Source organism: Saimiri boliviensis, chromosome 4 (genome assembly GCF_048565385.1).
Source record: "Saimiri boliviensis isolate mSaiBol1 chromosome 4, mSaiBol1.pri, whole genome shotgun sequence".
Taxonomy (NCBI): domain Eukaryota; kingdom Metazoa; phylum Chordata; class Mammalia; order Primates; family Cebidae; genus Saimiri; species Saimiri boliviensis.
Window position 1 is genome coordinate 89,407,943 of NC_133452.1, and position 27,638 is coordinate 89,435,580.

At 47.0% G+C, this 27,638-nt stretch overlaps 2 pseudogenes; both read left to right on the forward strand.

Moving 5' to 3' along the window:
• Positions 1-3,148: 3,148 nt before the first annotated feature.
• LOC101033337 (RNA polymerase II subunit A C-terminal domain phosphatase SSU72 pseudogene) lies at positions 3,149-8,678 on the forward strand (annotated as a pseudogene).
• Positions 8,679-18,611: 9,933 nt separating this feature from the next.
• Positions 18,612-19,390, forward strand: LOC120363286 (small ribosomal subunit protein uS14-like; annotated as a pseudogene).
• Positions 19,391-27,638: the final 8,248 nt, after the last annotated feature.

Below are 27,638 nucleotides of genomic sequence, written 5' to 3' on the forward strand. Positions count from 1 at the left end.
GACTACCGCTTCTGGTTTGGAACAAAGCTGAAGTGACTCATGAACACACTGTAAACATAAAATGAGGCAACTGAAGCAAACTTTATGGGAGTAGAGAGTTTATTTGGGCCAAACTTAAGGATTGCAACCCTGAAGAATAGCTTCAAATTGTTCTGAATAGACATCCCAAGTGGATTTTTAGGGTGGGTACAATGGCTCACACTTGTAATCCCAGCAGTTTGGGAGGCCGAGGCAGGTAGATCACTTGAGGCCAGGAGTTCAAGACCAGCCTGGCCACATGGTGAAACTCCATCTCTACTAAAAATACAAAAATTAGCCAGGCATGGTGGTTCATGCCTATAATCCCAACTACTCAGGAGGCTGAGGCAAGAGAATTGCTTGAACCCAGGAGGCGGAGGTTGCAGTGAGCCAAGGTTGTGCCTCTGCACTCCAGCATGGATGACAGAGTGAGACTGTTTCAAAAGGAAGAAAAGAAAAAGTTGGCCAGGCCTGGTGGCTCACACCTGTGGTTCCAGCTACGTGGGGAGCTGAAGTAGGAGAATCACTTGAGTCCAGGAGGTCGAGGCTGCAGTGAACTGTGATCATGCCACTGCACTCCAGCCTGGGTGACAGGCTTTGTCTCAAAAAAAAAGAAAGTTTGGCAGGGCACAGTGGCTCAAGCCTGTAACCCCAGCACTTTGGGAGGCCGAGGCGGGTGGATCACAAGGTCAAGAGATCGAGACCATCCTGGTCAACATGGTGAAACCCCGTCTCTACTAAAAATACAAAAAATTAGCTGGGCATGGTGGCGTGTGCCTATAATCCCAGCTACTTAGGAGGCTGAGGCAGGAGAATTGCCTGAACCCAGGAGGTAGAGGTTGCGGTGAGCTGAGATCGCACCATTGCACTCCAGCCTGGGCAACAAGAGCGAAACTCCGTCTCAAAAAAAAAAAAAAAAGAAAGTTTTTATTTTGTTTTGTTTTGGTGTGTGTGTGTGTGTCTGTGTGTGTGTGTGTGTGTGTGTGTGTGTGTGTGTGAGGCTATCACCCAGGCTGGAGTGCAGTGGCACAATTTTGGCTCACTGCAACCTCTGCCTCCTGGGCTCAGGGGATTGATTCTCTTGCCTCAGCCTCCTGGGTAACTGGGACTACAGGCACACATCACCATGCCCGGCTAATTTTTGTGTTTTTAGTAGACATGGGGTTTCACCATGTTGGCCAGGCTGGCCTCAAACTACTGACCTCAAGTGATCTGCCCCCACTCTGCTTCACAAAGTGCTGAGATTAAAGGCATGGGCCACTGTGCCTGGCCAAAATGCATTTTTAAAAGTAAAAAAGGGCCGGACGCAGTAGCTTATGCCTGTAATCCCAGCACTTTGGGAGGCTGGGGCGGGTGGATCACGAGGTCAGGAGGTCAAGACCAGCCTGGCCAAGACTGTGAAACCCCATTTCCACTAAAAATACAAAAATTAGCTGGGGATGGTGGTGGATGCCTGTAGTCCTAGCTACTCAGGAGGCTGAGGCAGAAGAATTGCTTGAACCTGGGAGGTGGAGGTTGCAGTGAGCCCAGATCGTGCCACTGCACTCCAGCCTGGGTGACAGAGCAAGACTCCATCTCAAAAAAATAAAAAATAAATAAAGCTAAAAAAGGAGGACAGTGAGTTTCGAATGATATAAAACTGTCAGAAATTCTCATTGGTTATAGCGTCTGGTGTCGCATTATTAGGACAATTTACAGCTACTTGTAGCAATAGCACTCAGTTCCAAGGGAGGAATACATAGCTTAAAGGGGTGAGCAGGGGGTAGGGTGCGATTGTGTCTCATGTTAATGTCTCTTTGGGCCTGGTAATTGAAAGGACTTACATTCCTCAGATAAAAGTTATTTTTATTTTATTTTATTTTATTTTTTTGAGAAAGAGTCTCTCTCAATTGCCCAGGCTGGAGTTCAGTGGCACGATCTCAGCTCGCTGCAACCTCCGCCTCCCGGGTTCAAGCAATTCTCAGGCCTCAGACTCCCAAGAAGCTGGATCACAGTCACCCACCACCACATCAAATAAAAGTTATTTTCTTTCCCCAACACTTTGCATAGTGGCGCAAGGTGAAGATTCACGAGCTGGGGGTCTTCGGGCAAATTACTTTACCTTCCTAACACAGTGTCCTTTTGAATCTGTCAATCAGAGGTGACTATTCCCGTCTCAGACGTGTGTTGTATGGACAACTGGGATAATGAAGGTGAAGCACTTAGGCACATCATTCTTTTTCTTTTAAAAAACAAATTTTCAGTTATGAACACATTATAGTCAGGCATGGTAAGGCATGCCTATAGTCATAGTTACTGGGGAGCTGAAGCAGGGAAATCACTTGAGCCCAGGAAGTCAAGGCTGCAGTGAGCTCTGATCAAACCACTGCACTCCAGCCCGGGCAACAGAGGGAGATGCTGTCTTAAAAATAAATAAATAAATCCACATTAGAGATTATACACAAGATAAAATATCAAACCATTGAACTAAATAACATAAACGGCATGAAGGTTATGACATGGAGTTGAATAAGCAAGATGCATATTAGACTTAGAATAGTCCTTGACATTAGTGAGTGTTTACCACTTGCCTACATTAAATACTATTAGCAATGGCTGTATACAATATTATTTAGAATTTGGAAAATGAGGCTCACTAGTCTTCTAGTCCCCTTGGACTCCATCCCCATCCAACTTCACTAGGATTCCATCCCAGCTCAGCCTGAACGCGCTGGGAGGCTATTCCCACTACACCCTTGCTGCCTCCCAGGGACCCGTAACCACAGGCAGGCAGCCCCACACTTTCTAGTCCTTTTTAGTCCTCTGCTCATAGAACCAGGTGGCTGAGTTTTTCTGGGAAAGGGCACTAAACCATGCTGCCTGCATCGTCCCGATCACCCCAATGGAGGCCACGTGGCAAGCTAGATTTCTTCTCCTGATGACTGACTGCCATTCTACACACCACTGCCCCCATGTCCGCCCAACCTCTTAATAGAGCCTCCATTTTTACTGCAAATAATGAGGCTACATCAGAGAAACAACCTCAGCCTGACTTCTCTTCTCCCTCAGAATATCTTAGCGGCTTCATCCTCTGGTCTCTGAGAAAATTGGGTTCCAAATGTGCTGCTATGCAACAGAGACAACAGACTAGATGCCGCCAGGCCACAGCTGTGGCGCTGACAAGATGCTGAGTGAAGAAAAAGTAAAGCAGGATGAGCTCATTAGCTCCCTTTGTTTGTTTGTGTGTGTGTGTGTGTGTGTGTGTTTGGTTTTTCCTGAAACAGAGTCTCACTCTGTCGCCCAGGCTAGAGTACAGTGGCACCATCTCAGCTCACTGCAACCTCCACCTCCCGGGTTCAAGCAATTCTCCTGCCTCAGCCTCCCGAGTAGCTGGAATTACAGGCTCACATCACCACACCTGGCTAATTTTTTTATTTTTTACTTTCATTTTTAGTAGAGACGGGGTTTCACAATGTTGGTCAGGCTGGTCTCAAACTCCTGACCTTGTGATCCACCCTCATTGACCTCCCAAAGTGCTGGGATTACAGGGGTGAGCCGCTGCGCCCAGCCCTTGTCTTTTAGTTTTTGGGGGGTTTTGTTTTCTTTTGTTTTGCACAGGGTCTCCCTTTGTTGCCCAGGCTGCGGTGCAGTGGTACAAACATGGTTCACTGAAGCCTTAACTCTGGGCTCAGGTGATCTTCCTGCCTCACTCTCCTGCGCAGCTGGGACTATGGTTGGACACCAACACGGTCATTTTGTATGTGTGTGGAGACAGTCTCACTATGTTGCCAGGCTGGTCTCGAGCTTCTGGGCTCAAGTGATCCTCTTGCCTTTACCTCCCAAAGTACTGAGATTACAGGCATAAGCAACTGTGCCTAGTCCAATAGCTAGCTTAGTTTTAAAAGCAATTTTAAAAATACATATCTTAGAGATATTTTTCTATTAGTATACAGAGAAGTGTTTTGGTTTTTTTTGTTTTTTTTTTTTTTTTTGGTTCGTTTTGTTTTGTTTTGTTTTGTTTTGTTTGAGTCAGAGTTTTGCTCTTGTTACTCAGGCTGGAGTACAATGGTGCCATCTTGGCTCACTGCAACCTCCATCTCCCGGGTTCAAGAATTCTTCTGCGTGAGCCTCCCAAGTAGCTGGGATGATAGCCACCTGCCACCACACTCTGCTAATTTTTTTTTTTTTTTTTTTTTTTAAGTAGAGACGAGGTTTCACCATGTTGGCCATGATGGTTTTGAACTTCTGACCTCAAGTGATCCTCCCGTTTCAGCCTCCCAAAGCCAAAGTGTTAGGATTACAGGCATAAGCCACCATGCCTATAGCTTCCTTATTTCTTTTTTTGTTTTGTTTTGTTTTTTGAGGTGGAGTTTCGCTCTTGTTACCCAGACTGGAGTGCAATGGCAAGATCTCGGCTCTCTACAACCTCCACCTCCTGGGTTCAGGCAATTCTCCTGCCTCAGCCTCCTGAGTAGCTGGGACTACAGGTGCATGCCACCATGCCTAGCTAATTTTTGTATTTTTTTTTTATAGCTGCACAGTATTGCACTGGATTAAAGTCTCATTATTTAGCAGTTCTTTGTTGACAGGTGTTTCCAGTCTTTCATTGTTATAAATAATGCTGCAATAAACAACATTATACATGTCATTTTATCTCAGTAAAATATTTTTATATAATAAATTTCTAAAAGTAGGATTATTGGGCTAAATAGTATATACATCAGTAATTCTGATAAAAAGGAAATTCCCCTCTATAAGGGTAATAATAATTTGTACTCCCACAAGTAAGAGACTACTGTTTTCCCCTACAGCCTCATAAACATCGTGTGTGGGCAACTTTTTACATATTTCTTTTCTTTTCTTTTTTGAGATGAAATCTTGCTCTGTCGCCAGTCTGGAGTGCAGTAGTGCAATCACGGCTCACTGCAACCTCTGCTCCTGGGTTCAAGCGATTCTTCTGCCTCAGCCTCCCAAACAGTTGGGACTACAGGAGCACACCACCATGCCCAGCTAATTTTTGTATTTTTAGTAGAGACGGGGTTTCACCATGTTGAACAGGATGGTCTCGATCTCTTGACCTCATGATCTGCCTACCTCGGCCTCCCAAAGTGCTGAAATTACGGGCATGAGCCACCGTGCCCGGCCTTTTTACGTGTTTCTAATCTGGTAGAAGAAAAATGGTATCTCAGCAAAGCTATAATTTGCATTTCTCTTAAGGAAAATGAGACTGAGCAACTATTCATTTTTTGCTTTTGCTTGCATTTTATTTTCTATATATATGATATATATATATATGTTCCCAAAGAATATAAAGAGATAGTTATATAGATGTACACACACACACACACACACGCACGCACACACACACATATATTCAGGTCTCACTACGTTGCCTAGGCTAGAGTGTGGTGGCTATTTGTAGGTGGGATCATCAGGTACTACAGTCTGGAACATCTGGGTTCAAGCAATCCTCCTGCCTGAGCCTCTTGTCCTGGCCTATTTTTGTACTGAGCATTTTTTCTTATAAAATCCTTTTTTTTTTTTTTTTTGAGACAAAGTCTCGCTCTGTTGCCCAGGCTGGAGTGAAGTGGCAGGATCTCTGCTCACTGCAACCTCCATGTCCCGGGTTTAAGCGATACTCCCACCTCAGCCTCCCAAGTAGCTGGGATTACAGGCAGTCACCACCACGCCTGGCTAATTTTTGTATTTTAAGTAGAGACAGGGTTTCGGCATGTTGGCCAGGCTGGTCCCAAACTCCTGACGTCAAGTGATCTGTCCACCTTGGCCTCCGAAAGTGCTGGGATTACAGGCGTGAGCCACCGCACCCGGCCTCTTCCTGCTCTTTATCAGTGCGGGCGCGTGAGCGTGTGTTTGCGTGTGTGTGTGTGTGTGTGTGTGTGTGTGTGTGTGTATGCACGTGGGGGGGGTGTGTTTATTTACAAAGTCATTACAAAATAATTGTGTTAAACTTACTCCATCCCTGTGGGAGTTTGTAAATGCACTTTCCTATCCCTTGCACAGCTCCCTGAGCTGCTTCTGTCTTCCAAGGACGGTGAATGAGGTGCTGACATGGGAGTCTCCAAGTTCCCAGCCTGCTCATCCCCACAGCAGCTTCATTCTCCCCTTGGCCCCCCTCCCCCATCCGCTTTTCTCTTGCCCCTCATCGACCCCTCCAGAGACGTCACCCTCTAGGTTTCATACGGCTTCAGAATCTTGTTGGGAAGCTGGATCATCACCTCATCCCCCGAAAGAGTCCTGGTTTCCCTGTTTCTGGTTTTTGGAAGACTAGCTCCCAATATATTAACGTGGATTCCAGATGTCTCAAAGTGATCAAGTGGTCGGTGAAAAGAAAAAAAAAAAAAAAGACAAAAAAACAGTTTTCTTCGAAGCTAGGTCCAGGGGAGATACCACAGAAAGCTACTCCGTGAATATCTAAAATTCCCCTGAAAAATCTCAGTTTTTTATTAGACTCAATAGGGGAGGGGGAGTGAGGCCATACAACAGTGTGGTAATGATCATACAAAAAGAATACATTTGCAAAACTGGTGCACAAAAATCACAACGTGATATTGTAAAAGCAGAACAATGTAAAGATAACTTTCTGTGTGTCAGCATAGAAACCATACACCTTAGCAAGAACAGAGGTTAAACATAAACTTATAATCATCAGCAAGAAAAGCATTGGACTCACAGCTGCAGGGAGAACAGGATCTGACACAGGACAACCAACCCGACCACAAAACTGCAAGAGGGGGGAGACCCCCATGCAGGCCTGGAGGAGCAGCGGGAGAAGAAAGACTTTCACATCCTTATCTCCACCACAGAGGTTTTTCCTCAAGACAGACACCCCACTCATGTGTCCGTTTGCAGGCTCTCCATAAGGGTCGCATTCCCTTCCCGGGGCCATAATCAATATGCTTTTTCTGGGAAAGGAATCTGGGCAATAAGCCTCTCCATTACATGTCGGTTTCTAGGCTCTCTGCAAAGAGAAGCTTGTTACCTGCTATCATTTCTCTCCCGCAGTCAGGCTACGTGGCTTGTCTCTTACATCAATTCCTGTTTTTACAAGAACAGCTCAGCAGAGCCAAAGTTCCAAGCTACATTTTAACTTTTCACATTATCCTTCATTTTCTCAAATATAATTAATACTGTAAGTAACAGGCATCACAAAGCAAGTAACTCATTTTTGGGAAACCAAATTCTAAGAGAATTTACAAGTTAAAATTCAACAACAATTTCTTTTTGTTATTTCAGATAGCTCGGGCTTTGCCAGTTCTTCCAGAAGCTTGGAGTTGCTCAGTCACCACCAAGGGGTCCACAGTGTTCCCAGCATCTGTTAGTGACACAGCCAGGAGGGACGTTCAGGACTTGCCTGGGAGCTGTTGCTGGCCCACGCCTCAGGTCTGCTAAGCATTTCCTGAATCACCTTACTGTCTGGTCTTCCATCTGCTCCTGTTCTTCCTTACCTGGACTCTAACCCCTCCCTACAGCATGGGTAGAGGGGCTGTTGGTCACATTCTACCCATCCTTCATCCCCAGGACAATCGCTCTTTTCCTCCTGGAAGCCCTCCTCCCTCTCTGGCCACTCCTCCAGGCCTCAGGTTAAAGCCCCACCCTCCAGAAAGCCTGCTCTCACCTTTCACATTGGCCAAGTGCCCTGGATGCCTAAGCTGCAGGCATTTCTCTTTCTGCCTTATAATTTCCGGCTTCCTCCTGTCTCTCCTACTGACCACACCTTGAGAGCAGGACTGTCTTCACTGATGTACTTCGAGAGCCTGCACAAAAGAGTGTGTGGACTAAAGCAACCAATGGTTGTCCCAGCTAATGTGACTGCTCCTTATTTGGAACCTTCAAAGCTCTCCATCAGGGATGTCTCTGGAGGGCCAAAGTGTTCCAGCTGGAACTGGAACCCTCCCAGGTCTGATGGGCAAACATTTTTACCTTGACTGTCTTCCTACCACCCTCTTCCGTCACCGAGGCTCTCAACGAACTTCAGTTTACTCATTTCTCAAGGAAGAGAACAGTCAGGGGAGAAGTATAAGGGCCAATTGAACCATATACGTGTAAATAATAATGTGACAAGGCTGTGCGGCCACTGCCATGTCGTCCGCTGCAGGTGGCATCCGTGTGCTTGAGCAACCGGAACTGGAGCGTGGAGGTGCACAACATTCTCAGCAAATGGGGATTCGGCGTCCAGTCCTTTGGAACAGGGACTCACATGAATCTTCCAGGACCAGCTGCAGACAAGCCCAATGTTTATGATTTCAGAATCACATATGTGACCAGATGTACAGTGATCTTCTTAGGAAAGACAAAGAACTCTATACACAAAATGTCATTTTGCATATGCTGAACAGAAATAAGAGAATCGAGTCCCAGCCAGAAAGGTTCCAGAACTTGCACAGACCTGTTTGATCTGATCCTCACTTGCCAAGAGAGTATATGACCAGGTGGTGGAAGATCTGAATTCCAGAGAACAGGAGACCTGCCAGCCAATGCACGTAGTCAATGTGGACATCCAGGACAAGCACCAGGAGGCCACCCTGGGGGCATTTCGCATCTGTGAGCTCTGCCAGTGTTTCCAGCACACCGAGGACATGGAGAACCAGATTACCGAGCTGCTGCAGGCGTTTGAGGAGAGGAGCGGGTTTACCTTCCTGCACACTGTCTGCTTCTACTGAGCACGGAGCCCTCTCGGGCAGCCTTCTCCAGCTTCCTTTTGTTCATACTTTCTCCTCCCTGACGTTTGCTTTTACTTATAGGTGCTCTGCTGGTGACGGTAGCGTTACCCAAATAAACCGTGTATATGAAACAGAGGAGATGTCTAAACACCACATTAAAGCAATCAAGATTTTTCCTTCCCACTTTTAGAGTGGGATATTGATGGTAGTATTTTTCTTTAACCAAAATGGAAAGACAGCAGTTTGTGTTCACTTCCCCGCCATTCCTGTGCTTCCGGGCACCCCATCCCTCCCTCCTCCCCACCTGGCCAGACTGCACAGACTCTGCTGCCAAGACCTGGAATTGTCCAATAAATAGATGCTGCTGTCAAAATAATAATAATAATAATAATAATAATAATAATAATAATGTGATAAGCCAGATGCGGTGGCTCACACCTGTAATCACAGAACTTTAGGAGGCCAAGGTGAGCAAATCACGAGGTTAGGAGTTCAAGACCAGCCCGGTTAACATGGTGAAACCCCTGTCTCTACTAAAAACACAAAACAATAGCTGGGCATTGTGGTGGGTGTCTGTAATCCCAGCTACTCAGGAGGCTGAGGCAGGAGAATTCCTTGAACCTGGGAAGTGTAGGCTGCAGTGAGCAGAGATCACGCCATTACACTCCAGCCCAGTGACAGTGTGAGACTCAGTTTCAAATAATAATAATGTGGTAAATAAATATGAGTTATGGGGTATAACAAAGAATACTACTAGTCTTTGAATATTTACATTGTCATGTTTTCTTTTTTTTTCTTTTTTTTCAGACGGAGTCTCGCTCTGTCACCCAGGCTGAGTATGATCCCAAAGTGCTGGGATTACAGGCGTGAACCACTACACCCAGCCTGGCATGCTTTCTATACCAGATACCACTCTAATATTTAACCTGTATTATGCCCTTAATCCTAACAAATTGGCTCCATTTCACAGAAAAGTGAACTGAGGCACAGAGCGGCTAATGACTTATTTGCCTAAAATTCCATACTGGCAGTTAGAGGAGCTGGGATTTGCACGTGGGCACCATAGTTCCAGAGTCCATTTGCTTAACTATCACCCCATGTTGTCTTTCTATGAAATAATACTATTACTATTGCTTGATCTCAGAGCTGCCCTCTCCACCAAAAATGAATCCAGTCACACAGCCGCTCTCTTCCAGCATGATTCTAACTCTAATAATAAATTCTGGCCCAGCACGGTGTCTCACACCTGAAATCCCAGCACTTTGGGAGGCCAAGGCCAGCAGATCACCCAAGGTCAGGTGTTCGAGATCAGCTTGGCCAACATGGTAAAAACCTGTCTCCACTAAAAATTGAAAATTAGCAGGATGTGATGGCACATGCCTATAATCCCAGTTACTCCGGAGGCTGAGACAGGAGAATTGCTTGAACTCAGGAGGCGGAGGTTGCAGTGAACTGAGATCGTGCCACTGCTCTCCAGCCTGGGAGACAAGAGCAAAACTCCATCTCAAAAAAAAAAAAAAAACGCCGGGCGCGGTGGCTCAAGCCTGTAATCCCAGCACTTTGGGAGGCTGAGGCGGGTGGATCACGAGGTCGAGAGATCGAGACCATCCTGGTCAACATGGTGAAACCCCGTCTCTACTAAAAATACAAAAAAAAATTAGCTGGGCATGGTGGCACATGCCTGTAATCCCAGCTACTCAGGAGGCTGAGGCAGGAGAATTGCCTGAACCCAGGAGGCGGAGGTTGCGGTGAGCCGAGATCGCGCCATTGCACTCCAGCTGGGTAACAAGAGCGAAACTCTGTCTCAAAAAAAAAAAAAAAAAAAAAAAAAAAAAAAAAAAAGCAGCTTCTGTGCATAGAGTTTTGTGCAGGTATCCACTTTCTTGGAGATATGTTCAAAATGTAGCAGCTCTTTAAAAAGAACTATTCCCATATTTTCTATTCTTTTATATTTGTGCTATCAGATCCAAATAGAATACTCATCAGGTGAACTAAACACAGAGAGGTTTAACAACATCTGTTGTCATAATTGGTATGGACTTGCCTTTATGGTATTGACAAATGTGTTTTCCCCAAACCTACCATTCCAGGTCCTCATTGCTCTTAGAATGAGTTCTCCAGTCCCTTCCCTCATATTTCCAGAATTCTCTTATTAAGAGGAAGATGGGGCAAGGGTGGAAGGAAAGAGGCCAGCCTGGAACGGGCATTCGCTAGATTTTCAAGGAGCAGGAGGAGAGTGATAAGCAGAGCTCTGCTGGGCACCAGCGGTCCTTCTGGGCCATGGGGAAGGGAGCAGGTTGTGCTCCCAGGATTGGCATGGAGTGGCTTGTCAAGGTCACCTCCAGCCTCCCTCTTTGCCCATCCTGTTCCCTCTCCCCTGACGGCAGCCTCACCTCCAGCAGGATTCCTCATCCCTGGCACAAAGAGCCAACTTCTGCCTATGGGGGCTGGAGAGGAAAGGCAGGGTGGAAAGGGGTCAACTCTATATACCCAAGGAAACACTGAAGACAGAAAGGAGCATACTCGGGGCCAGCTGGAAGCAAGGGGTCTACCTGCCAGCGCCACGCTCCCTAACTGCCAGGACACACTGCCTCAATTTCTGGGGAGCCAGAAACTTGCAGGAGGTCAGGAATGAAAGTGAGGGAAAAGATGGAAGAGAGTTTGGGAGATCCGGAGAAAGAGGGCAGTGGTTGGGGAGACCCGTACGTTCCACACCATGTTAAATAGATGGCATGCAGAATAATAATAAAATACAGAGGACAGCAAATAATATATAGAATACTGCCATATATTCACCACCAAAATTAAAGTGTTAACGGTTTGTCTTATTTCTTTCCACTTTTTTTTTTTTTTTTTTTGAGATGGAGTCTTACTCTGTTGCCCAGGCTGGAGTGCATGGCACGATCTCAGCTCACTGCAACCTCCTCCGCCTCCCCAGTTCAGGCAATTTTCCTGCCTCAGTCTCCTGAGTAGCTGGGATTACAGGTACGCACCACCACACCCAGTTAATTTTTGTATTTTTAGTAGATACGAGGTTTTGCCATGTTGACCAGGCTGGTCTCCAACTCTTGACCTCAAGTGATACGCCCACCTCAGCCTCCCAAAGTGCTGGGATTACAGGCACCAACCACTATGCCTGGCCACTTTCTTTATAGTCCCCTCCCCTGCCTGTGGAAGTTTGCCACCTCTGCCCCTTCCCCTGAGAGGGAGCCACTCTCCTGAAGTTCTGTCTTTTCAGCCTATGCTGTTATTGTGTGTGTGTGTGTGTGTGTGTGTGTGTGTGAGAGAGAGAGAGAGAGAGAGAGAGAGAGAGAGAGAGAGAGAGTCAGGGAGACAGGGTCTTGCTCTGTTGCCCAGGCCGAAGTACAATGTTGTGATTGTGGCTCACTGCAGCCTCAACTTTGCATATCCATCTTCGTGGATATGCAACCACAAAAATATATATTATTGCTCACGTATCATAAATTCTTACAAATATGATGTAATGTGGCCTAGATTCTTTCGCCATTTGGTTTTATTTTACTCACATCATGTATCATGTTTTTGATACTTATCCCCCTTGATACATGAGATAGTACTTTCATTTTATCTGAGGCATAGTATTCCATTTTATGAATAAATATAAATTTCCTTTCTATTCTCCTATTCATGGACATTTAACTAGTTTCTAATTTTTTTGTCATTGTTATTGTTATAAAGAACATAAAGAGCCGGGCACAGCACTCACGCCTGTAATCCCAGCACTTTGGGAGGCTGAGGCGGGCGGATCACAAGCTCAAGAGATCAAGACCAGCCTGTCCAAAATGGTGAAACCCCATCTCTACTGAAAATACAAAAATTAGCTGGGTGTGGTGGTTGGCGCCTGTAATCCCAGCTACTCAGGAGGCTGGGGCAGGAGAATCACTTGGCCCTGGGAGGCAGAAGTCACAGTGAGCTGAGATCGTGCCATTGCACCACTCCAGCCTGGGCAACAGAGCAAGACTCTGTCTCAAAAAAAAAAAAAAAAAAAAAAAAAAAAAAAAAACGGAACATGAATGGACAACTTTTTTTTTTTTTTTTTTTTTTTTTTTTTTTTTTTTTTAAGACAGAGTCTCACGCTGTTGCCCAGGCTGGAGTATGGTAGCACAATCTCAGCTTACTGCCACCTCTGCCTCCTGGGTTCAAGCGATTCTCCTGCCTCAGCCTCCTAACTAGCTGGGAATACGGGCACCTGCCACCACGCCCAGCTAATTTTAGTATTTTTAGTAGAGACGGGGTTTCACCATATTGGCCAGGCTAGCTCAAACTCCTGACCTCAAGTGACCCTCCTACCTTGGCCTCCCAAAGTGCTGGGATTACAGGTGAGAGCCATGATGCCCTGTCTAGACATCCTTGTGTGTGTTGCCACATCACACATACGGGAGTTTCTCTAGAGCCATAACTACAGTTTAGAATTGCTGGGTTCCAGGGAAATGATAAACATGCAATTCCATGTTTATCAGATATTGCCAAATTGCCCTCTGAAGTGATTGTGTCATAAACTCTCCCTCCAGGCCGGGAACAATGGCTCACACCTGTAATCTCAGCACTTTGGGAGGCCGAGGCTGGTGGATCACCTGAGGTCAGGAGTTCCAGACCAGCATAGCCAAACATGGTGAAAACCTGTCTCTACTAAAAATACAAAAATTAGCTGGGCATGATGGTGCATGCCTATAATCCCAGCTACTCAGGAGACTGAGGCAAAAGAATCACTTGCATCCGAGAGGCAGTTTTCCTCAGCCTGGGTTAGAGGGAGACTCTGTCTCAAAACAAACAGGCTGGGAGTGGTGGCTCATGCCTGTAATCCCAACACTTTGGGAGGCCAAGGCGGGCAGATCACCTGAGGGCAGGAGTTAGAGACCAGCCTGTCCAATTGGAGAAACCTTGTCTCTACTAAAAATACAAAATTAGCTGGGTGTCGTAGCACATGCCTGTAATCCCAGCTACTGGGGAGGCTGAGGCAGGAGTATCACTTGAACTCGAGAGGTGGCGGTTGTGGTGAGCTGAGATTGTGCCACTGCACTCCAGCCTGGGCAACAAGAGCAAAACTTCATCTCAAAACAGACAAACAAACAGGCTGGGCATGGTGGCTCATGCCTGTAACCCCAGTACTTTTGGAGGCTGAGGTGGGCGGATCACCTGAGGTCAGGAGTTCAAGACCAGCCTGGCCAACATGGCAAAAGCCCATCTCTACTAAAAATACAAAAAATTAGCCAGGCGTAGTGGCACAAGCCTGTAATCCTAGCTACTCTGGAGGCTGAGGCAGGAGAATCGCTTGAACCCAGGAGGCAGAGGCTGCAGTGAGCCGAGATCAAGCCACTGTACTCCAGCCTAGGGGACAGAGACAAACTGGCCAGGTGGTATGGCTCATGCCTGTAATCCCAGCACTTTGGGAGACGGAGGCGGGCAGATCATTTGAGGTCAGGAGTTCAAGACCAGCCTGACCAACATGGTGAAACACCGTCTCTACTAAAATTACAAAAATAAGCTGGATGTGGTGGTGGACACCTGTAATCGCAGCTACTCAGGAGGCTGAGGCAGGAGAATCAATTGAACCCAGAAAGTGGAGGTTGTGGTGAGCCGAGATTGTGCCACTGCACTCCAGCCTGGGCAACAGAGCAAGACTCCCTCTCAAAAACAAACAAACAAACAAACAAAACCCACCTCTCCCTCCAGTACCCTATGACTTGCCACTTCTCAGTAGCGTGATGTGGTAGCTCTTTCTGGATAGACTTTGCAGTTCTTCATTTGCTGACGGGGATAACTAGCTTTTCACATTTATGGATACTCACTCATGTTTCAGGAAATGGCCACCTCTGATCCTTTGTTTCTTTTTCTTTTTCTGCCATTTTCTTTTTTCTCCCAGCACTTTGGGAGGCCAAGGCAGGCAGATCACTCTGTCATCCAGGCTGGAGTGTAACGGCATGGTCTCGGCTCACTACCACCCCGCTACCCAGGTTCAAGCAATTCTCCCATCTCAGCCTCCCAAGTAGCTGGGACTACAGGCACGTACCACCACACCTGGCTAATTTTTGTATTTTTAGTAGAGATGGGGTTTCACTATGTTGGCCAGGCTGATCTTTAACTCCTGACCTCATGATCTGTTTGCCTCGGCCTCCCAAAGTGTTGAAATTACAGGTGTGAGCCACCATGCCCGGCCTCTTTTTCCCTCATTTCCTTATTGATTATTTTATATAATATTATGGGTTTTTTTTTTTTTTTTGAGACGGAGTTTCGCTCTTGTTACCCAGGCTGGAGTGCAATGGTGCGATCTCAGCTCACCGCAACCTCCGCCTCCTGGGTTCAGGCAATTCTCCTGCCTCAGCCTCCTGAGTAGCTGGGATTACAGGCACGTGCCACCATGTCCAGCTAATGTTTTGTATTTTTAGTAGAGGCGGGGTTTCACCATGCTGACCAGGATGGTCTCGATCTCTTGACCTCGTGATCCACCCACCTCGGCCTCCCAAAGTGCTGGGATTACAGGCTTGAGCCACCGTGCCCGGCCTTTTTTTGTTTTTGAGACGGAGTCTTGCTCTGTCACCCAGGATGGAGTGCAGTGGCTCAATCTCGGCTGGTTGCAACATCTGCCTCCCAGGTTCAAGTGATTCTCCTGCCTCAGCCTCCTGAGTAGCTGGGATTACAGGCACCTGCCACCATGCCCAGCTAATTTTTGTATTTTTAGTAGAGATGGTTTTCACCATGTTGGCCAGGCTGGTCTTGAACTCCTGGCTTAAAGTGATCTGCCCAACTTGGCCTCCCAAAGTGCTGGGATTACAGGCATGAGCCACCACACCCGACTTGAAGTATCTTTTGTTAATCAAAAGATTTCAACTTACTATGGAAGCTAGGTGCCTCATGCATAGGAGTTTATTATACCATAACAAAAAGTTCATAAAAATCTGTACAACACATAATCCTCTATGATCCCAAATTCCTAAAGATCTGTATGTATATTTTAATTAATTAATTAATTAATGTTTTTGAGACAGAGTCTTGCTCTGTTGCCCAGGCTGGAGCGCAGTGGCTCTGTCTCAGCTTACTGCAACCTCCACCTCCTGTGTTCAAGTGATTCTGCCACCTCAGCCTCCCCAGAAGCTGGGATTACCAGTGCCTATATTTTATAGTTTGACTTTTCATATTCAGATCTCTATGCCACCAGAATTTTTTTTTTTTTTGAGATGGAGTGTCACTCTGTCACCCAGGCTGGAGTGCAATGGCGCAATCTCAGCTCACTGCAACCTCTGCCGCCTGGGTTCAAGCCATTCTCCTGCCTCAGCCTCCCGAATAGCTGGGACTACAGGCTCATGCCACCACGCCAGCTAATTTTTTGTATTTTTAGTAGAGATGAGGTTTCACCATGTTAGTCAGTGATCTGCCCGCCTTGGCCTCCCAAAGTGCTGGGATTACAGGCATGAGCTACTGAGCCTGGCAGTTTTTTTTTTTTTGGACAGAGTTTCACTGTGTCGCCCAGGCTGTATTACAGGTGTGTGCTACCACGCTCAACTAATTTTCGTAATTTTAGGAGAGATGGGGTTTTACCATGTTGGCTAGGCTGGTCTCAAACTCCTGACCTCAAGTGATCCACAGTCCTCGGACTCCAGACCTGCTGGAATTATAGGCGTAAGCAACCGGGCCCTGCCCAGAATTTATTTTTGTAACTGATATGCCAGAGGATCAAATCTCATTTTTCCCTTTGGGAATAGCCAACTGTTCCAGACCTATTTCTGCCCATGTACGTCTGGTCTCCACTGACCAGCAATTCCCCCTCTGCTCTATGTGTTCTTGGATCTGTTTCTAATCTCCATTCCATTTCTTAGTCACTGTGTCTGTTCTTGCATTTTGCCACGCTATTTTCGTTCCCAAATAACCAGATTGGTATCTATAGAGCTAGTGCCCTCTTATTTTTGTTTTATTTATTTATTTATTTATTTATTTATTTTAGGGACAGATTCTCACTCCTGTCACCCAAGCTGGAGTGTGGTGGTGCTGTCATGGTTCACACCAGCCTCGACTTCCCAGGCTCAGGTGATCCTCCCACTTCCGCCTCCTGAGTAGCTGGGACTACAGGTGTGTGCCACCATGCCCCCCCTAATTTTCTTTTGTATTTTTAGTAGAGACAGAGCTTCACCATATTGCCCAGGCTGACCTCGAACTCCTTGGCTTGAATGAACTGCCTGCCTCAGCCTCCCAAAGTGCTGGGATTACAGGTATGAGCCACCATGCCCAGCCCGCTTTTTTTTTCTTCTTCGGCATTAATGTAGTTATTCTTGATCTTTTTGTCCCATGTAAAATTTATCATCAGCTTCCAGAAAGAAAGATGAAAAACACAGATTGGTGGATTCTTGGTCAGAGTTGCACTGAATTTCTGTATTAACTTGGGGGAGAACTAACTTTTTTTTTTTTTTGAGACAAGGTCTTTCTCTGTTGCCCAGGCTGGAGTATAGTGGCATGATCATGGCTCACTGCAGCCTCGACCTCCTAGGCTCAAGGCATCCTCTCACCTTAGCCTCCTAAGTAGCTGGGACTATAGGCATGTCCCATCATGCCTGGCTAATTTTTGTATTTTTCAGTAGAGACTGGATTTTGCCTTGCTGCCCAGGCTGGTCTCGAACTCCTGGGCTCAAACAATCCAACCATCTTGGCCTCCTAAAGCATTGAGATTACAGGCATGAGTCACTGTGCCTGGTCAGAACTAACATCTTTATAACAATTATAGCCAGGCAGAGTGACTCACAGTAGCCTGTTCCTGTAGTCCCAGATTGAGGTAGGACAATTGCTTGAACTTAGGAGGTCAAGGCTGCAGTGAGCTATGACTGTGCCACTGAACTCCAGACCTGAGAGACAGAGGGGGAACCTACCTCTAAAAGATAAAATAAAATATCATGATACTTTACTGACCATTACCTTGGCTCATTCATTCAAATTTTCGAATATTTAAGTCTTCCTTTTTGGTTTCTCTGTAAAAAAAAAATTGTTTTCTCCACTGGAGTCTTACCCAGTCTTTATTAGATTTTTTTTCCCTGGGGCTTTGTGGTTTTTGCTGCTCTCCCTCCCTACATCAGATATGCTAGGCATGTCTTTCCCTACCTCCTCCTCAACCCCTGTCTCCACCCTCATCCCTCTCACTGTCCAGGGAACAGCTGTCTCCTGCCCCAACAGTTGACCGTTCCCTGTGAGGCATTGCAGGGAGGGTCGGGCCCCCACCTCCCACCCTCAGGGTCCTGACAGCTGAGTCAGGGGGGCAACAGCTGTCTCAGTGGGGACAATGGCTTCTATACAAATGCATTCTATACAAGCTCCTCTCCTGGGCCACCTCCTCCTCCCTGGCCAGAACAACTGCTCTTGTGGATTGGGGAGGCCCCACCTGTTCTCTCTGGTCACTCTTTCAGGCAACTTCCAACTCCCTGGCCCATTTTGCTGATGTCTTACAGGCATGTCTAGTGTGTGTCCTACTGCCTGGTCCATTGTGCATGGGTCTGTCATTGCCTGGAATTGGTGGGCAGAGGAATGATGGTCATGGATAAGGGACCATCTCTCCAAAGTGCATCATCTCTTCTTTCAGCGGTGACATTCAGGCCCTAGCTCCTCACTCAGGTAGATGGTTTCTGGTCTGCTGTCCCAGGGGAAAAGGCACTGTGATAATGGCAGGGCTGAGCTCCCAGCTTCTGGGCTAGAATTCTGCCCTTTCCCCACCCACACTGCCTATACCTGGCTGGCTCTGGTTCCTGGTCCCAAAGTCTCCCCACCTGCTCCTTGGCAACATCACTTCTTGATGCTGCCTGCCCTTGATGAGACCTCCCTGGCTCATTGTCAGAACTCCTTGTTTAGGGGTCAGCACTGTCCTCAACCTCCCACACAGAGGAAGGGCTCCATTCCAGTGCTGATTTCCCAGACAGGATAACAGGCTGCTGAAACATGACAGAGCAAGGGGTCACAGCCTCCGCCAGCCTCCCTCTCAATTTTTCAGGCATTTACAGACCCCCAACTTCTGATCTAAGCGCTGCCCATGAGCAGCAGGGTGCCTCGCATCAGGCCTCCAAGGAGCAGCCAGTTCTCTGCTGGCCTCTGACATAGGAGCCAAAGGAAGGAAACTAGTATTTATGAGACACCTGCCTAGGAGCCAAACTCTGAGCCTCACATTCTCCTCATCTCTTTATCTGGTCAGCTGCAGGTATTGTTATAATTCCCACTTTCGGCCGGGCATGGTGGCTCACACCTGTAATCCCAGCACTTTGTGAGGCCAAGGCAGGCAGATCACCTGAGTCAGGATTTCAAGACCAGCTTGGCCAACATGGTGAAACACTGTCACTACTAAAGATACAAAAATTAGCTGGGCTTGGGGGCGTGCACCTGTAATCCCAGTTACTCAGGAGGCTGAGGCAGGAGAATCGCTTGAACCTGGGAGGCAGAGGTTGCATGAGCCCAGATAGCATCACTGTGCTCCAGCCTGGGCGACAGAGTGAGACTCTATCTCAGAAAATAATAATAATAGCTTTTTACCTCATTGCACTCCTGAGAGCAAGGTGGGTCACCAGCAGCTGTACTGGAACCACCCGCAAAAATTTGGTCAAGGTTTTTGCTCTTGTCACGTCTGTTCAAACTAGCATGGTCTGATCCGGAAATGCGGCCTCAATATGTGCCACCAGTGTTGCCGTCAGTACGCAAAGGATGTCACTTTCATTAAGTTGGACTAAATGATCTTCTTTCAAAGGATTATCCAAGGCATCTACCATGAAAAGCCATGATAGTTCTTTGTACATAAACATTTTTAAAAACCATAAAAAATAATTCCTACATTAGGAGGAGGGCCACCACACAGCACAGCACAAGAAGGTGCCACTCCACCCCCAGTGGTGCAGTGGACAGACTGCTCTGGCATCCATGGCGGCCCTGAGAGAGGGACCCAGAGTCGGCGTGTGGTTCCAGAGTGACCAACTCTGTAAGCCAACTTCACAAGCCGGGCCCCAGACACGTATTTTTAATGCAAGTCATGTGGAGGCAGCGGCCTGTCACAGCATGCTCTGAGCATCTGGGTGAGACATGCCGAAAGCAGTGGGAAGAGCAGGCCTCTCGGTGCTCGTGGGTCTGGCAAGAACCCACTAGCTCTAGTGCAACTCTTGCTACCATTCCTGCTTTCTCCAACTCCTGTCCATCACTCTAATGGCTCTTGGTGTGTCTGTCCTCTTCACCACTGTCGCAGAGCCTTGCACGGGCCTGGCATACAGTCGGCATGCAATGTATGCTGTCGTGACTGGCCCTATTAACTGATGCCTGTGTATGGGCATCATCCAGAATGTTTCTGGATGGCCCTGGCGACCTTGGGAGGCGACCAGGAAGGCAGACCCCAGGGGCCACTTAGTGTCAACCCATAGTCCTCATCTTCACAGGTTGGTATTCAGACACTCTGTTTTTTTTATAATTGACCTCGAGGAAACTGGAGATTGGGTCAGTTTCCTCAAAGTTGCCTGCAGAGCACAGGAGGCAGAGGTCAGGGAAGCACAGGAAGGATCCATGACACAAGGCTAAACTGGGAACTGGGAGAAACTGCTCCCTGGCAGCTTTGTTCCTGACCAGGAGGATTATTTTTCCAGGAATGCTAAGGAAATCCACAGCAGATTTAGTTTTCCTGCCTTGGAGAAAATGTCTCAGCCAGGCCAAGGGAGGCGGAGTGGAGTTAATGGAGGCGAGGATGAGAAGGTGGTAGAGAGGGGAGTTAATCCCAGGAAGGGTCGGAGGTTAGACAGTAAACTAAGACCAGATCCATTCCTTGGAGCCAGCCAGCCGCTGCCCCTCCTCCGCCTCCCTTCCCAAAAGCCCCTGGAGTTCCCCATTGTCCCCAGAGACAATGGCCAGTTTCCTTGACTTGCCTCACCATCCCAGGCCCCAGGAATCCGTCACTCTGTTTATAAGAGGCAGTGGTAAGGTAGGAGTATCTGGGCCTTGCCCCAGATCCAAGGATCTCACAGCTGGAAGATCCCACAGCGACGGAAACCTGTGGGGGAAACCCCCGCAAGAGCCGAGGCAAGGGTCTGAAGCCTCAGCATGTTCTCATATACACACAGAACTAGACATGAATTAGAGATATAGTTATATAGTCATTCCTATATATATCAACTCATAAGTAATTACATAGCTATTCATATGCAATCATAACTAAATACATATATATAATCTCATAATCTTTTTTTTTGGAGATGGAGTTTTGCTCTTGTTACCCAGGCTGGAGTGCAATGGCACGATCTCGGCTCACCGCAACCTCTGCCTCCTGGGTTCAAGCAATTCTCCTGCCTCAGCCTCCTGAGTAGCTGGGATTACAGGCACACACCACCATGCCCAGCTAATTTTTTGTATTTTTAGTAGAGACGGGGTTTCACCATGTTGACCAGGATGGTCTCAATCTCTCGACCTCGTGATCCACCCGCCTCGGCCTCCCAAAGTGCTGGGATTACAGGCTTGAGTCACCGCGCCCGGCCGCTAATCACATAATCTTTAATCCTACTAAGTCTCAGGTCAAGAAGTATGGGACTGAAGTGATACTGGAAAACAGGTGACCCTAAGGCAAGATGCTCTAAGTCCTCTGTCACCCCCACATAAGGGCTGCTGGAGGACGCCTTGGCTGTGCCACAGTATCAGCGCTGCGAAAGCACCCGCTGTTTAGCTGGCTAGGGAAGGAGACATCCAACATGGCCAAGACGTCTCCTTCCTCTGGGGAGTGAGGAGAAAACTCCGCTCTTCCAAGCTCTTGTGGTAAGCCTGATGGCTGTCAGGGAGGCCCACAGACATCTGGGGACTTGATTGTCTCTATGTGGTGCTGTGCTTCAGCAGTCACGTTCCATGTCTCCTTTCAAGTTCTGCTTCTGCACCTGGTTCCTCTTTTCCTTAAACGGTAAGAATTAGTAACAGTAACATAAATTATTATAAGTTATTTCTTGACAAGTATGAAAAAAGTGCTGATGCCTTAGGTTTTCTCTTCGCCCGGCTTCTTCAAAGTCTTGGGCCCCTGTCTCCAAGGCACGTGATTTACCTGCTCTATCACTGACCACCATCACCTCATCCTACCTACTGTTCCCCCAAGTCAGAGCGTCCAGGCGCTCGGCGCCACTGCGGGACTCTGCGCTTTGGCCGGCAGTGGACCCCTGGGCCCAGACCCTTTTTTCTTTCTCAGTGTCTTGTGTCTTTTATTTCCACAGTTTCTCGTCTCCACACTAGCAGAGAGGGGCTCACACGACCCTGTAGGGCTGGACCCTACAGAAACTGAGGCTAGGAGGAGAGGGATGTGACTTAGCCAAGGTCACAGCAACCACAGATGTGGGCCAGTGCTTGGTGGCGCCTCCACTGTTCCCTGCAGAGAATGCACTTTGGCCGTTCCCAGAGGGAGCCACCAGGGCCTGCCATTCCTCCCCTTTGCCCAGCGTGCTCAATTCCTCCCCATCGAGGCTCTCTCCAGCTGTCTGTGCAGCCCAGGAGTTCTCACACACATCCTGGGAGAATGCTCAGATCACTGGAGCCTTGGAACCCAGCTGCATAGACTCTGAGGCAAGCAAACCTGGGTTTGGATCCCACCACAGAACATTTATTTGTTCCATAAACCAAAAATAGTGTCTGAGACAGATCTCCATTAACTTAGCAGTTTATTTTGCCGAGGCTGAGGATGAGCCTGGGAAAAAGAAACAAGAGTTACTGGAGGGTCTGTGGTCTGTCATTTTTCCAAAGAGGGTTTTGGGATTTCCATACTTAAAGGGGAAAGAGTAACAGTAGGGAAAAGAGGAACAGTCCATTACGCCTTCATCTTGGCTCAGTAAATCTGCATTTTATGTTAGATAAAGCAAACGTAGAATAGAGGAAGAAGTCAAACATGCGTTTGTTTTGGTGTGGGCAAAGGAATGATTTCTAGTCTTGTCTTGGTCCCATGCCTGTAAAGACAAGCTATTAATTTACACTATTAGGGTGAGATTCAATAGAACTCTGCCTTAGGCTGAAGATTTTGGATAATTTTTCCCTTTGTAAGTTTGGGGTCTCTTTTCCTTTCACATTTCTTACAACAGTTTTTACAAGTATTTATTGCCAAGTACTGGGCCATGACAGGAGACAAAATAATTTCTACTCTTAAGTCCCTTCTCTCACGGAACTTATATTTATTTATTTATTTATTTATTTAAGATGGAGTCTCACTCTGTAAACCCAGGCTGGAGTGCACTGGCACAATCTCGGCTCATTGTAACCTCTGCCTCCCCGGTTCAAGTAATTCTCCTGCTTTAGCCTCCTGAGTAGCTGGGATTACAGGTGTGCACCACCACACCCAGCTAGTTTTTTTTTTTTTTTTTTGAGACGGAGTTTCGCTCTTGTTGCCCAGGCTGGAGTGCAATGGTGCGATCTCGGCTCACCGCAACCTCCGCCTCCTGGGTTCAGGCAATTCTCCTGCCTCAGCCTCCTAAGTAGCTGGGATTACAGGCACGCGCCACCATGCCCAGCTAATTTTTTGTATTTTTAGTAGAGACAGGGTTTCACCATGTTGACCAGGATGGTCTCGGTCTCTTGACCTTGTGATCCACCTGCCTCGGCCTCCCAAAGTGCTGGGATTACAAGTGTGAGCCACCGCATTGGTGGAACTTATCTTTTAGTAAGGGAGGCAGATAACTAACAAAATAAGGGAAAAAAATATAATATATAGCATGTCTGACAATGACTTAGCAGAGAGGTAAAAAAGTAGAGGAAAGGATGGCAGGGCAGCTGGAGGTAGGGTGAAAGGTTTAAATAGGATGGTTGGGTAATATTTGAGCAAAGATTTGAAGGAGGTCAGAGATGGAGCCAGGTAGATTTCTGGTGCTTTGGGAGCTCAGGACACACCACTCCAAAACAGAACTGCCAATGACTAGACTATGCTACCCCAAAATATACCTCTTTGGCACATTGATTATTTCTTTCTTTTTTTTTTTTTTTTTGAGATGGAGTCTCACTCTGTCACCCAGGCTGGAGTGCAAAGGCACAATCTCAGCTCACTGAAACCTCTGTCTCCCGATTCAAAGGATTCTCCTGCCTCAGCCTTCCGAGTAGCTAGGATTACAGATGCCCATGACTATGCCTGGCTGATTTTTGCATTTTTAATAGAGATGAGGTTTCACCATGTTGGTCAGTCTGGTCTCGAACTCCCAACCTCAGATGATCCGCCTGCCTTGGCCTCCCAAAGTGCTGGGATTACAGGCATGAGGCACTATGCCCAGCCAGCATGTTGAGTATTTCAAGCGTGTTATTTTGAGAAACTGCAGACATAAGAGTTACTCTGAAAAGCTGTTCTTTTATAAAGGAAATTTACATTTAAAAGGGACATTTTCATTAGAGAGGGTATCTATTTCAGGAAGAGATCGACTCTAGACAATTTTTGTCATCTGACAGACTTTTATCTGCATAACAAGACACCCTTTATTCACCACCCATTTCCTCCCCCAACTCTCCTATGTCTCCATCACCCCCAGAAGCCCCAAACCCCTAATCCGTAGCTCAGGATAGCATATAAGCCTCAATTTTCCGGCTGTTTCTCGGAGTCTTATGTTTTTGTGGGACTCCTGTGCATACATATGAAATTAAAAATGTTCTTCTCCTATAAATCTGTCTTTTGCCAATTTAATTCATAGACCTGCCAAAGAACTTAGAAGGATATCAAGAAGCAGTATTTTTTTTCTCTCTTGCAGTTGCAGAACCCCAAAAGCTCAGTTTGAGTACCTTATGGAAGTCAAACAGAGGCCAATCAGTGCTTTGGAAGAGAGAATGGTTTATTTGATTTGGCCAATGTGTGAGCATGGGAGAGACAAACTCTCAAATCTGACCTCCCTTTGAACATCACTGGGGTCTTTTATGAGTAAGGTAGGTTGTGGGAGGTGAGATTCCCCAGTGATTAAAGCTGTGAACAGCCCCAGGTTGATCAAACTTTCTGGGTGCCATCAAAAAGGTCTGCATGACCTAAAGTTCATAGTTCTTTGGAAAAAAAAAAAAAAGGTTAATTAATCTTGCGGGCAGGACCCAGGGTCAGGATATGAAGTTAACCAATTACTAGTGACTAACTTCTACCAAAATGACTAAGTATAAGCAGTTATGCATGGAAGAGGAAAAGGACAAAGAAAAAGGAAATAGCAGTGGTTCACATCTGTAATCCTAGCACTTTGGGAGGCCAAAGCTGGTGGATCACTTGAACCGAAGAGTTTGGGGCCAGCCTGGGGAACATGGAGAAACCCTATCTCTACTAAAACATAATAATAATAATAAAGTTAGGCCAGGCGCAGTGGCTTACACCTGTAATCCCAGCACTTTGGGAGGCTGAGGCAGGCAGATCACCTGAGGTCAGGAGTTCAAGACCAGCCTGACCAACATGGTGAAACCCTGTCTCTACTAAAAATACAAAAATCAGCCAAGCGTGGTGAGGTGGAGAGTGCCGTGAGCCGAGATCACACCATTGCATTCCAGCCTAGGCAACAGGAGTGAAATTCCATTTCAAGAAAAAAAAATTAGCCAGGCGTACTGGTATATACCTGTAGTCTCAGCTACTTGGGAGGCTGAGGTGGGAGGCTCACTTGAGCCTGGGAGCTAGAGATTGCAATGAGCAGAGATCACACCACCACACTCCAGCCTGAGAGACAGAGCCAGCCAGACCCCGTCTCCAAAAAAAAAAAAAAAAAAAAAAGCTCAGTGCAGTGGCTCACACCTGTAATCCCAGCACTTTGGGAGGCTGAGGTGGATCACAAAGTCAAGAGTTCAAGACCAGCCTGGCCAAGATGATAAAACCCCGTCTCTACTGAAAATACAAAAATAAGCCAGGTGTGGTGGCAGGCATCTGTAGTCCAGCTGCTCGAGAGGCTGAGGCAGAGAACTGCTTGAACCCGGGAGGCAGAGGTTGCAGTGAGCAAAGATTGCATCACTATACACTCCAGCTTGGGCAACAAGCAACTCTGTCTCAAAAAAAAAAAAAAAAAAGAATAGCTCGTGTGTGTGTGTGTGTGTGTGTGTGTGTGTGTGTGTGCATGTGTTTCTGTTTTAGTAATATAGGCTCTATTACAAAAGGACCTCACTGACTGGGACCTGCCAGCTCCTGTACTGCTACAAATACAGAATTCCAGGTAAGATTCTTGCCATAGCTTCTAGATATCTGCCTGCAGGGTATGGTCAAAGTGAGAGTGGTAAATGTCTCTTTGGTTTTGTTTCTCCTCTTTATTTCTCTATTTTTAAATTTATTTTCTTTTTTGAGATACAGTCTCACTCTGCTGCCCAGGCTAGAGTGCACTGGCACGATCTTGGCTCACTGCAACTGCCATCTCCTGGGTTCACGTGACTCCTGTGCCTCAGCCTCAGATAGCTGGGATTACAGTCGTGCACCACCATGCCCTGCTAATTTTTGTAATTTTTTAGTAGAGATGGGGTTTCACCATGTTGAGCAGGCTGGTCTCAAACTCCTGGCCTCAGGTGATCTGCCTGCCTTGGTTTCTGAAAGTGTTGGGATTACAGGTGTGAGCCACTGTGCCCAGCCTGTTTTTCCCCTTTCTGAATTTAGATTAGCAAAAGAAAATATTTGTGTGTTCTTGTGTGGCACACTAGTGTCTGGGTTTTTTCCTTTTGTCTTTTGGTCTAGTACTGGTTTTCAGATCCCTTCCCTCCCTGGGATAGTCATTTTTGTTTGTTTTTTGCCTCTGTCTTTTGTGTCCTTTGTCATAAGGAAGAGAATCATGGAATGAGGGTCTCCTTTTGTCTTGTTTTGTGTCTTGATGGCTTGGCTTTGTGACCAGTGAGAATTTTCTCTCTGGTCTCTGCCAGCCAGAGGGTGCACGTGTTGGCTTGCATCAGGCAGCCAGTCTAACAGGCTGGGAGCCTGAGACATGAAGTGACAAGCAGCCTTCTTTCCATGTGACCTTGCCAGCTCTTGAAGTGTCTGCCTTAAAAAGAGGTCCCAGTCTATAAGGGGCCAATGACATCTCAACCTCCATTTCTTGGTTAGTGCTGGGAAAGTCCCCTCCAATTAATGCCTGCCCAGAGAGGACAACTGCTGTCGTAGATTAGCAAATTAGCAGGTTTATGACTAGAGCTGTCCCACATTCCTTGGCAAACCAAGCTTCCATTTTCACAAACACTATCCTTAACTGCCTGTGGCAGGAAAGGTCTTTCTTTGCCTTCTTAGGTTGTCTCTGGGAGTGAATTTTTTTGATTATGGGACTGCAACTTCTGCATCTACATCGGGAATGCCATTTGCACCCACAGTAGATTTAATCTGAGCCTGCAACGTTTCCCCCAGATCTTTTTTTGTTTGTTTTTAAAATGGAGTCTTGCTCTGTCACCCAGGCTGGAGTGCAACGGCATGATCTCAGCTCACTGCAACCTCTGCCGCCCAAGTTCAAGCAATTCTCCTGCCTCAGCCTCCCAAGTAGCTGGGTTTACAGGCACTCGCCACCACACTGGCTAGTTTTTGTATTTTTTAGTAGAGACAGGGTTTCACCATGTTGGCCAGGCTGATCTCAAACTCCTGACCTTGTGATCCGCCTGTTGAAAAATGCGTGCTTGGAATGAAGAGACCTTCCAAACAGTCTTTGTGTGAGCAACACGGCTGTTTATTCACCTGGGTGCAGGTGGGCTAAGGCCAAAAAGGGCATTAGCAATGGGCAGTGGGATTGGAGTTGGTTTTATAGATTTGGGTAATTTTTTGGGGGGCGGGGGTGTTACAGAGGAAGTTCAGTTACAGTGGTGAAGGGTAGGGGCAAGGAATATACATGACCACAAGCTCAGTTACAATGGCAGGGTTAGGTGAGAGATATGTACATTATCATAAGAACAGTTAAGATGGTAGGGTTGGGCGAGGGGCTTGTCTGGGGAAGCTCCACTGGGCAATCAGGGACAATAGCGGGAGACATCAGCCGAGGCAAGCTGGACTTCAGACTTTAAGGCTCCAGGCTTGCATATGGAGAC